This window comes from Gracilinanus agilis, chromosome 6 (assembly GCF_016433145.1).
Source record: "Gracilinanus agilis isolate LMUSP501 chromosome 6, AgileGrace, whole genome shotgun sequence".
Taxonomy (NCBI): Eukaryota; Metazoa; Chordata; class Mammalia; order Didelphimorphia; family Didelphidae; genus Gracilinanus; species Gracilinanus agilis.
This window is the reverse complement of record NC_058135.1, coordinates 240,041,983-240,054,042: the sequence shown is the minus strand read 5'-3', so window position 1 is coordinate 240,054,042 and position 12,060 is coordinate 240,041,983. Positions and strand designations below refer to the sequence as shown.

Below are 12,060 nucleotides of genomic sequence, written 5' to 3'. Positions count from 1 at the left end.
GCCTCTTACTAACGATGTGTCCCTGTTTGCCTCAGTTTCCTCATCAGCTGTAAAATGAGCTAGAGAAGGAAATGGCAAGCCACTCCAATATCTCAGCCAAGAAAAACCCAAGTGGGATCACAGAACCAGACAAAACTGAAAAAAATAACTCAACAACATATTTATTGAGCACCTACTATGCGTCATTCCCAAAGGATACAAAAATGAAATAGTCTTTGCCCATAAATCGATTACACTCTATGGCTGGGGGTGGATATATTAAAATAATACAAATACATGTACACAGATAAGTACAAAATATGGTTATTTGAGGAGGTAGAGATGGTTCCGATCTTCCAAAGTTTTTTCTAGTAGCAAACAGGTTCTGTTAAGATCTTTCTCATGTCCCACTGATACACAAGGAAGTTGTGTTAAACAGTGGATTATTGGGCAGAACAAAGCTGAGGCAGGGATGGAACTCTCTATAATTTTTACTCAAAAGCCCACATTTAAGCTCATGATTAGATGATCTCTGCACCATTGGCCCTGCTAAACACAAGCAGTACTCACTTGGCTTGACCATCATTGCAAGAAATGAATATGAGATTTCTATCTTTTTTACATTCACCTCTTCACCATTTTCATGTGTAGGTCCACCCTCAATTAACCCTGAGATTTCAGCTTTTATATGCCAAAATTAATATAAAAATCAGTAGGACATAGTAAATATAATGGCTACCAGGAATGACTCACTGAGTAGGGGAAGGGGGAAGGGCATAATAGGAAATGAAGATGATTTTAAAACAGGAAATAACATTTTTTTAAAAAACATTTTAACATGGGTGGGACAAACATGATCACCATTTTATAGATGAGAAACCTGAGTCACAGAGAAATGAAGTGACTTACTAGAAATCACAGAATCAGGGTATTAGTATAAGAAAGGACCTCAGAGGCTAGTTAATTAAATGCCTAATTAAATGACTATACTGCAGGGGTAATAACCTTGGATCCACACTCTCAGGGGATCCATGGACAGATTTTAAGAAGTCCATGGATCTAGATAGGGAAAAGATTGCATTTTACCTTTACAACATGACTCAAATATGTCCACCTCTCTCCTCTGACAATGCCACCATTCCAGTGCAAGTCCTCCTTACCTCATGCCTCAATTATTGCAATAGTTGGTGGGTAGTTCTGCCTGCCTAAAGTCTCTCCCCACTTTAATCCATCTCTAAAGTGATTTTCCTATTATGCAGGTCTGATCCTATCTCCCCCATACTCAATAAGTACCAGTAGCTTTCTGTTACCTCCAGGAGCACATATAAGATGCTCTGTTTAATATTCAACATCCTTCATAATCTAGACCCTTCCTACTCTTCCAGACTTCTCATACTTTACTCTCTATCACGTACTCTTTGATCCAGAGACATCAGCCTCCTAGATGTTCCTTGAATAAGACATTCCTCTCAGTTCCACACATTTTCTCTGGTTGTCCCTCATTCTTGAAATGTTCTTCCTGCTCCACTCCAATTATTGACCTCTATGGCTTCCTTTAAGTCTCATCTAAAATTATACCTTCTACAGGAATCTTTCTCTAGCTCCTCTGAATTCCTGTACATCCCTGAAAAACAGCCCTCTATCATCTAGTTGAAGAAATCCAGTAGAACTGAGTATAACCAGATTCCACAGTTGGGGATAATACATCAATAAAGATGATGCCCAGAGAAGACAATTGAGTTGGATGGTATGAAAAGGACAGATGGGGGTAAAAAAGGGTGATGGTAGTAAGTAGGACAAATGAAAAGGAAACTAGGAGCTATAGGGAGCTGGGCTCAGATTGATGGTAAAGCTGGACAGGGGTGATGAAAACAGGTCATTGTTGAGACAACTTGTCAAGAAACAGAACAGAGCATTTTGTGGACTGCTTTGGACAAGGGATATGCTGTGACATTTTAAAACATCTAAGGCCCTGCTGTCTGAATCTCAATATTCATTATGGAAGGGCTAATTGAAAGCAGTAGTGTTAGGATCTTGATGGGACTCACCATCCTATTAAGTTTTTGAAGCAGAGTGCCCTCCCCAGGCCAATATTTCCCTTTTTTGCAATCTTCCTCATTAAAATGTATGCTCCTTAAGGGCAAGGAAAGTCTTTGTTCTTTTTAATTTGTATCCCCAGTGCTTAGCACAGTGCTTGGCTGGCACATAACAAGTGCTTAATAAACATTTTTTTATTCACTCATTTATTCTTTCATTATTCATGCAAGCTCATTCATTCAAAGCCCAATACCTAAGATGGTAGCCCTATTTCCATCACATTGCTAACCCTTTCTTCCCTCCACTAACCAAGCTTTCATGTTCTGCTTTTCTTCCCCTCAACCCTTGCTTTGGGGAATTCCAAATTTGACATCTTCTCCTTTTGCCTTGTAAACCAGGGCAAGTTTGTTCAGACACATTTCTCCATTTTCCTCTTCCTCAAAGGTTTATTTATTTAGTTCAATGGCCAAATAAAGTTACATGCTCCCCTCAGCCCCATGACGTTCAATTACTGGGTCTTTGATAATATCACTCATTCTGAATCTCTTTTCTGTTACATAAATCATCTGACAGCCTCCAATAGATCACACAGCTGACTTTGAGAAGATGACTACTGTTTCTGAATAGTAAAGAACAAAGAACAGAGTTCAACAGTCTTTGTTATTTGTGCCTTAGTATTTCTGAGCCAGCTGGGTGTATTTTGGGGAGATCATGGAGTCTAACTCACTGGTCTGCTTGATTCTGTTGTATGAGATGCTTCCTTTCAACATATACATAAACAAATATATACAAAATAAATGGAAGATAAGTGGATCAGACATTATCATCTCTATTTCACAAATGAGGAAACTGAGGCTAAAAGAGGATAGATGATTTCCCCAGGATTATACATATTATTAGTAAGTGTCTGAGATGGATTCAAACTCTTTTTGACTATAAGCCCAACATTCATACCTCCCCAATTACCCCTTTCAATTCATCAGCTATTTCTTAAGACCTGTTATGTGAAAACATGAAGGGACCTTAGAAACCATCTAGTCCAGCTCTTTAACTTGAAGAAATTAAAGGTTAGAAATGTTGATTTCCCCAACATCCTGCAGTTAGTGATAGAGACAAGATTTGAGCCCTGCCAACCTAACTCTCAATCTAGAATTTTTTCCCTGGTCCATTTTGAGGTTAATTTGTTTCATTGGCTCATTGCCCTGCGAATAGCCATGGTGGGACTAGGGTCAAGGCCACCAAGGCTTAGGATGGACCTGAGGAATTTTCTTATCAAGATTCTTGCCCTACCCCCACTGGCACAGAAAGCTAACTACTTGCTAGGAAAAAAAATCCATCTTCCTTTTGGAGAACAATGAGAAGAAAGAGGAAAAGGGACATATTCTTTACAGGCAAGCATGCGCCAAGGTGTTAGCTCCTCACATCTTCATAGTCTTAGTGCCCATTTTTCTTGTGGCAACCACCCTGGTGGGAACGTGTTTGGATCATGCATTTCAGGCTCTCTTCCCTTCATATCTTTTTATTGAAAGTGAAGGGAGAAATGTCCATGTAGAGAAGCCAGCAGCAAGTTCTAATTGGGAATCTGTGATTATGTTGACAGCTGTTGGCTACAGAGACTGGCTTATCACTCACTACCACATTGAGGATCTGAACTGACGTTCCCCAAAGAGCCTTATACTTATAGTGAGCCACCTCGAGCATCCTGCCAACTTCAGCCCAAAGGCTACTAGTGCTCCCTGCCTATGGAAGTCCAGGACTGGCTTAAAATGGCAAGGCACACTCCCAGTGGCAATGTTGGCTAACTGCTTCATGGGCAGAGCATGGAGTGACACCAGTATGCCATCTGCCAGGCATGTCTGTCCATGTTATTCACCCTGGATACCCAGGGACCTTGAACTAGAATGTCCCAAATGCAGAAGTAGAAGAGCCTATACCATGGACTTTAGATGCCAGATTGAGAATTTGAGGAGGGATTCTAGGGAAGGAAAATTATTATGGATACTTCTTAATATTTCCATAAGATTTCCATTGGATGGAACAGTGGATAGAGTTGGCCTTAGAGTCAGGAAGACCTGGATTTAGATTTAGCTAATGACATATACTGGATATGTGACTTAAACTCTCAGTGTCTCCAGGCAACTTTATAAGACCAAGTGGCAGAGAAGGTGCCAGGCTGCTTTGCTTGAGGGAGTTTGCTGGAGAGTTGCTAGGCCAATAAGCTATTCTTCCTATGCCTAACTATGTGCACTAGGTCACTTTTTAAATTAATTAGTTAGTTTGTTTGTTTGTTACATTAAAAAATCCAGTTAACTCCCTCCCTTCCTTTCCTGTCTTCATCAGAGAAGGCATCATTTGACGAAAAAATATAACTATATATAAAATTATGTCTTATTTATTTCTATTCATCAGTTCTTTCTCTGGAAGTAGACCTACACAAGTCATTCTTTACACAATATTTCTGCTGCTATAAATAATGTTCTCTTGATCACTTCTAACAAAACTCAATGTGATTTGCATTGGGTCCAACCATCAACATTTTACAGATGGGAAAACAGAGTCACAGAGAAGTTAAATAGCATCCTTCACGTAACAGATGGTGACTATTGGACTGAAATTCCTGGTCTTCTGCCTCCAGGTGCAGCATTCTTCCAACTTTAGGGACAAGAGGATGTAGCAAGGTCAATGAGCCAGGAAAGGCAGATGCTTCCTTTATGACTGGTGAATGCCAGATCCCCTCCCTCCCTCAACTTAGCAGTATTCAGCAAAACAGTCCTGGACTGAATGAATAATTGCCATACATCATTTTGTATGAATATTTGGGGGGCCTCAGAATTCAGCCCTTCAGGCCCACAGTGGATCTCCAGATGGTATACACAATCCTCTTTCACCATTCCAGCAGTGTGAGCTGGATTTGGGTGAGCCAGATGGAGGGGATGTCATCTAACCATTCTGCTCAAGGCATCTCACTGAGAGTTGGCGCCTGACAACAAGGGCAATTCTGATAGTCAAGGACCCTATCTTGTCTAAGGTTCACCACTCAGCAGAATAGCACATGCAAATAACCAAACTTTGTTCTCTGTAAGGGGTGACCTCAACAAAAGATCTGACTGCACAAGATAAGTACTTCTAAATAGCACTTGATTTTTTTATTTGTAATATAATCATTATAATTTGACTCAAAATATAATAATAATAATCAACAGACACGGTGCTTTAAAATTTTTGAAGTGCTTGATATTTGATCCTTTCTGCAACCTTATGACAGGTGGTATGAGTATCCCCATTTCTCAGATGAGGATATTGAGGCTGAGAGGATGTGTGTCTGAGGCAGGATTTGATCTCAAGTCTTTTAGCATATTCACTACTCTGGCACCACTACTTCATCAGTGTAATTAACAGAGGCAATATTGAGGGTAGAATTTAACTGATTTCTTTTAGTTGAATGTTTGAAAGGAGAGAAAAATATCAGGGCTCCTCAGATTTCATTTAGGTGGAACCTTATAAGGCTCAAGAGAGTCCCATCTCAATACATGATTCACCATTACTTTAAAGAGGGCATTGGCATTGTGTTGCTACAGCTGGAGTAAGGAAGGCTTGAGTTCAACTTCCTCTTCTAACCTTTATTTACTAGCTGTGGATCCAAAAGCAAGCTATTTCATAATTCTGAACCTTATTTGTAAAATGGGGATCTTAATAGTAACTTTCAGTTCTCTTAGGATATCAATTTATCTTTATAATGTTTTTTCTACAGCTTAAGTTGAACTCAATTCTCCAAGAAGATATTTTGGGGATAGCTAAGTAGCCTAGTGGATAGAGTGCCAGACCTAGAGTTGGGAGATTCTAAGTTCAAATCTGACCTCAGTGCAGAATCAAAATGGTGGCTTAGAATCAGCAAAAGCTGAAACCTCTGCGACTTTCCTTCCACACCAAAAGCAGAAACAAGCACTTCAAAATAGACAGAAAGCCAAATTCAACAACAAGACAGAGCCACAGGTCCCTCCTACTCAATTCAACCTGAAAGGTACACAGATAAAGTTGAATTCTCAGGTATAAGGGAAAGATCCAACACTTCTCCCTCACCTACTGCTCTGAGATCTGTGGTGAGACTCAGTCTGACTGTGGGATTCCAGGGTGAAGGCTGCAACCATGATGGAGTACCTTGGTACCACCACAGGAAGCTCAGGGCTCTGACCAGGGGGCTGGCAGGAAGGCAGCTGGCAGAGAGGAGCAAAGAGGAGAGCTGAGGGTAACTACCTTCAGCCTCCACACCTTCACCTTCACCTTCACCATCAGCCTCTGCTGGCAGCTGAGGAGGATTTGGCCTTGGGGTACATTAATACACTAGGTCAGCCCAATCAGTCTAACTCATTTTACCAACAGAGCAGAGAAGAATCCCTTTCAGGGCAGAAAAGCAGCAAACAAACAGAGGAGCAGGAATACAGCCCATAAGGAGGGGGAAAGAAGGAAAAATTATGAGTAAACAACAGAAGAAGAAAAAAGAAATTACAATTGACAGTTTCTATTCAAGTAATGAACAAAGAACAAATGGAACAGAGGAGGACCAAGCAATAGTAAGCAAAACCTTAGAAACTCCAGCAATTTAGACTCAGGCTCTGGAAGAGCTCAAAAAAAGAATTCAAAAAAATAAATAAGAGAGGTTGAAGAAAATTGGCAAAGGAACTTAAAAAAGCAAAATAGGTCATCTGGAAACAGAGGCATGAACTAAAACAAGAAAACAGTTTTTTAAAAGCCAGAATTGACCAGCTCAAAAATGAGGCAAAGAAATAAAAGATAAAAACAGTATCTTACAAAGAAAAATAGATCAAAAGGAAAAGGGGGATCAAAAAAAGTCGGGTGAAAAAGTCTTAAAAATTAGAAATGAACAATTAGAAGCAAATGACTCTGCAAGACAGCAAGAATCTATAGAACAAAATCAAAAGAATGAAAAAAATGAAGAAAATATGAAACACTTCATCAATAAAACAATTGATCTGGAAAACAGGTCCAGGAGAGACAATTTAAGAATTATCGTACTACCTGAAAATCATGACCAAAGAAAAATCCTGGACATCATTCTACAGGAAATTATCCCAGAAAAATGTCCTGATATTCTTGAATAAAAGGGCAAAATAGAGATTGAAAGAATCCACATATTACCTCCTGCATTAAATCCCCAAATGACAATGCCCAGGAATGTTATAACAAAGCTCAAGAACTTCCAGACCAAGGAGAAGATATCATAAGTTACTAGGAAGAAAAAATTCAGATATCATGGAGCCACAGTCAGGAATTACACAGGACATGGCTACATCCACATTGAAGGACCATAAGGCATGGAATATGATATTCTGGAAAGCAAAGGAAATGGGTCTACAACTAAGAATCAACTACCCAGCAAAACTGACTATATTCTTGTCAGGGAAAGTATGGTAATTTAATAAAATAGATTTCCAAAAATTCCTGAAATAAAGACCAGACTTAACCTGAAAATTTGATGCTCCAATACAGAATTCAAGAGAACCACCAAAAGGCAATTAAGAAAGAAAAAAATTAAGGTACTCAATAAGTTCAAATGACTTCTATTCCTATATGAAAAGGTGATATCAGTAACTTAAAATTTGTTATCACCATCACATTAGCTGAAAGGAGTATACTTAAAGGAAATAGTGGTAAGCTGTATAAGAAGATATATTAAAAAGAAAGTGGTAAAAAAAGAGGATATTACTAAGAGAAAAAGGGAAAGAGGTAAAATGGAATAAACTATATTTAATAAAGAAGTGCATGGGGCCCAGGGCAGGAGAAGACCAATACAATGGAAGGGAGGAAGAGGTTGGTGATAGGTAATACTTAAATATTACACTCATTGGGACTGGCTCAGAGAGGGAAGAACAGGCAGATCCAGTGTGGCAGAAAATTGTATCATGCTCTATAGAAAAATAGAGGGGTAATAAATGGGGTGGTGAGGAGGGGAGAAATATAAGGGAGGGAGACTTGAGGGGTTGTTGAAAAGGCACTATAGTAAGAGAGAAATAATAAGAAGGGAAGGGGTGGAAAGGGGATTAACATTGGGGAGGGGAAATAGGGGAGCCTGACTAAAAGCAAAAATCTGGAGGGGAGGGTAAGAGGAACAAGAGAAAAGGTAGGATTAAAGGAAGAAGTCATAATGGAAGGGAATACACAGACAGTAATCATAACTATGAATGTGAATGGGATGAACTCACCCATAAAAAGGAAGTCGATAGAAGAATGGATTAAAAAACAGACTCCTACCATCTTGTCTACAAGAAACACACTTGAGGCAAGTAGACAGGTACAGGATAAAGGGAAGAGGGTGGAGCAGAACTTACTGGGCTTCAACTGAGACAAAGAAGGCAGGAATAGTGATTATGATTTTAGACAAAACTAAAGTAAAAATAGATTTGATTAAAAGAGATAAGGATGATGATGAAAGAGAGTATAAATAATGAAGAAATTTCACTACTTAACATATATGCACCAAATGTAATAGCAGCCAGATTCTTAAAGGAAAAACTAAAGGAGCTTAAGAAAGAAATAGACAGTAAAACTATATTAGTGGGGTACCTCAACCTTCTTCTATCAGAACTAGATATATCCACTATATTATATAGTTGTCCCTTGAGATAATATTCTAATATCATATATACCATAAATTATTCAGGCATTCTCCAATTCATGTTTATCCCCTTACATCTTATAACAAAAGAAAGCTACTTTAAATAATTTTGTCTTTTCTATTTTCTTTGATCCCTCTGATATACAGGGCCTAATAATGGAATCACTGGGTCAAAGGGTAGGTATAATTTAGTGACTGTAGGTATAATTCTAAATTAATAACTATTATAATTTACTTTGGAAAGGAAAAAACATTAAAGTCATTATATTTTTAGTTATTAAAGAATAAATGGATGTTGTATTTTTAAAAAAATCAAATCTGACTTCAGATACTACCTAACTGTATGACCCTGGGCAAGTCATTTAACCTCAGCTGCCTAGTCCTTGCCACTCTTCTGTCTTAGAATTGATACTAAGACAGAAGGTCAGGGTTAAAAAAAAAAGAAAGTGTTTTTTTTCAATCTTTCTCAAAGATGAGAATTAACTCCTTAAGTTTCTCAGGAAAGAGTTTTTCTCTTAATTCTTTCTCTCCAAAGCACAACCTCAATGATGTCATCTATAAAAAAAGAAATGTTGATCGCACTTATCTCACAGAGTTTTTCAAAGTAAGGAATCAAGGCAGCTTGGTGGCATGATGGCCATGGGATCTAGAAGACTTGAATCTAGCATATTTCCATATCTTTCCTTCTGAAACTCAAGGATCTCAACCCCTCCTGTGAATGGCAATCGTAAGGTAACACCGAGTAAGAGGTAGAAAGAACATTCTATGTGATTTCAGCTGGAGAAGTTCTTGTTTCTCCATCTGCCATCTCCAGTCAGAAATGGTTTTCAGGTTAGATGCTTTTGAGTAACTGGTTAAATATATATCCCTTGGGAAAGATACTCCTTTAATCTGTTATCAGTCCTTGACACTTTAGCCTGACTAAATTTACCATTTTTTCTCTAGGGGTGGTTTTGATAGGGAGACAGGAAGAGGATCTTAGAGCCTGGAGAGGTGAGAAGAAAGGAGGATAAAGGAAGGATATCAGAAAGTAGGGAGAGTTCAGAAGTGGGAGGCAGGGGCACAACATTCACTTGTTTAATGATTTTTTTAGGACTAGTGCTGGTTAAAGATAAGATATTTAATGTAAAAGGTCCAAAATGACCCTGGCAGTCAAATTGGAGGCAAATTGAAAATTCATGTCATTGACAGCCCCACATCATGGAAAGACTAGTTTCCCAGGATGGGTGAAACTATTTCCTTGTTAGGATACTTACCCACAGAATCAGAAGTGGAAGGGACTTTGGAGGCATCAGATCAGCCCATCCCTATAGCATAAAAAGATACAGAATCATCCAGTTTTAATGAATCATCAGTGAGGGCAAGATCCACTACCTTACGAAAATCAGTTGAAGGAACTAGAACTGTTTAGCCTGGAGAAGAGAAGACTAGGGTGAGAGGGAAGGAGAAATATGAGAGCTAGGTCCAAATATTGGAAGAGTTGTTAAATGGAATATGAATTTGATTTGTTTTGTAAGAGCAATGGGTAGAAGTTGCAGACTGATTAATATGCTCACTCGATTTTATATTAAAAAATTTCTTAAAATTTTGAACTCAGGCTGGATGCTGACTTATGAGGAATTCGGGGGGGGGGGGGGGGTGATATCTTCTGAGGTCCTTGCCAACACCTAGATTTTGTGCTTCTAGGATTCCAGATTCCAGGGCCCCAGACCAGGAAGTAACTGTGCTTGTGACATTCACCACTTTCTTTGAGCTTGAAAATCAACTAGCAACATGGCATTTTCCTAATAGCATTGCCCTGAATGACCTCACGCCATCACTGAGCAATTCTGCTGCTGGTCAGGCTAGCCTCACAGAGGCAAAATGACCTCACCTGTGCCTCAGTCCTCTTAATGGAAATAAAATGGACTTGTGCTATTTCAGTTTTGGGTTGTGGTCTGTTTAGAAAGTAGACTCTATTATCAAGAACAGTTTTCTAATGGAACTCTGTCCATTTTGACCTGGGTCAGAAAATAGGCACAATTAGCCAGTCAAGAGGAGGAAAAGGCTGACAAATTTCTGTTTCATTCAACCACCCCCTAAGAGTGACTAAGATCATTCAACATCCTGAGATCTCAATGTTGAGTGCTGCTTAGGTCCTCAGCTGGACTATTTTAATAGGCTCTTAACTGGTCTTTCTATTCCTTCATCCAAATAAAATTCTTAATGCATGGTCCTAATCCAACAAAAATGGCTCCTACTATGTGCCAGACAATGTAATAGACACTAATGGATACTCAGATGAATCTGTAATCTCATCAGCATAGGATGCAAGTCAAAAACTTATCCATACCTGCCATCTTGCATATCTCTTGTTCATGTCCATTGCTTGGAGTTCAACCAATGTGCTGGAAGTCCTCCGTCCATGTACAATCATAGGTCAAAGATGAAAAGGATCTCAAGGACATTCTAGTAAAACCTCCTCACTTTTATGAATTAGGAAACTGAGATCAAGGGAGGAAAATTGATTTTTCCTAAAGTTATACATATATTAAGTGTCACAGGCAAGATATGAACCCTAATTCTCTGACTCTAGAATCTATGCCCTTCCTTCTGAACCAAAGTGCCTCTCTTGATTTTCCTGACATAAGGATATGTATGAGAGGAGGACACAAAATATCTATCAGTTGTCTCTCATTCTTACCACCTAACTAGCTATCACTCCATATCTTTTTACTCATTCTCTTATTCCTCTCCAAGCTCAACTTCTCACTCTCCAGACTCCCTTTTCCATCATTCTCCAGCAGCCTTCATACCTGGGAAGAGCACTCTGCCTCTGTAGCCCCTTGTTCTAATGGATCAATTCCTCCCAGAACCACTATTTTAAGGGAAGTGGACCAGGTTGGTCATGTTCATGACTTCATTCCTCTCTGGGCTCCTGTTATGGCCCTCTAGACTTATTTGTCAACCATCTTTCTCACTCTGGAAAATCACTCTAGTTCTATCTACAGTCCCTTCCCTGGCCAGTTCCATTTCACAACACGAATTCCTTTGATTACATCTATTAATACTCTCGGACTGATTTTTCTCTCCCTTTGTATCCTATTGATAATGAGGTATAGTGAACAGAGAGTTCAGAAAACTGAATTCAGGTGCCACTTCTAACACATAATGGCATTTGTGATCTCATCCAAGCCACTTAACCCCTGTTTGCCTCAGTTTTCTCATCTGAAAAATGCAGATTAATCATATAGGTGGCTCAGTAAATAGAGTACCGATCTGGAGTTAGTAAGACTCATCTTCATGACTTCAAATCTGGCCTCAGCCACTTACTAGCTGTGTGGCCCTGGACAAGTCACTTAACCCTGCTTGCTTCAGTTTCCCCATCTATAAAACAAGCTGGAGAAGAAAATGGTAGTCACTCTAGTGTC

General features: G+C 39.1%; 1 protein-coding gene across 1 annotated transcript in view; it reads left to right on the top strand.

Annotated features, from left to right (window-relative positions):
• The window catches only part of GALNT18 (polypeptide N-acetylgalactosaminyltransferase 18), a 527,538-nt gene that overhangs the window by 345,649 nt on the left and 169,829 nt on the right, over positions 1-12,060 (top strand). The gene's annotated exons all lie outside the window — the stretch shown is intronic.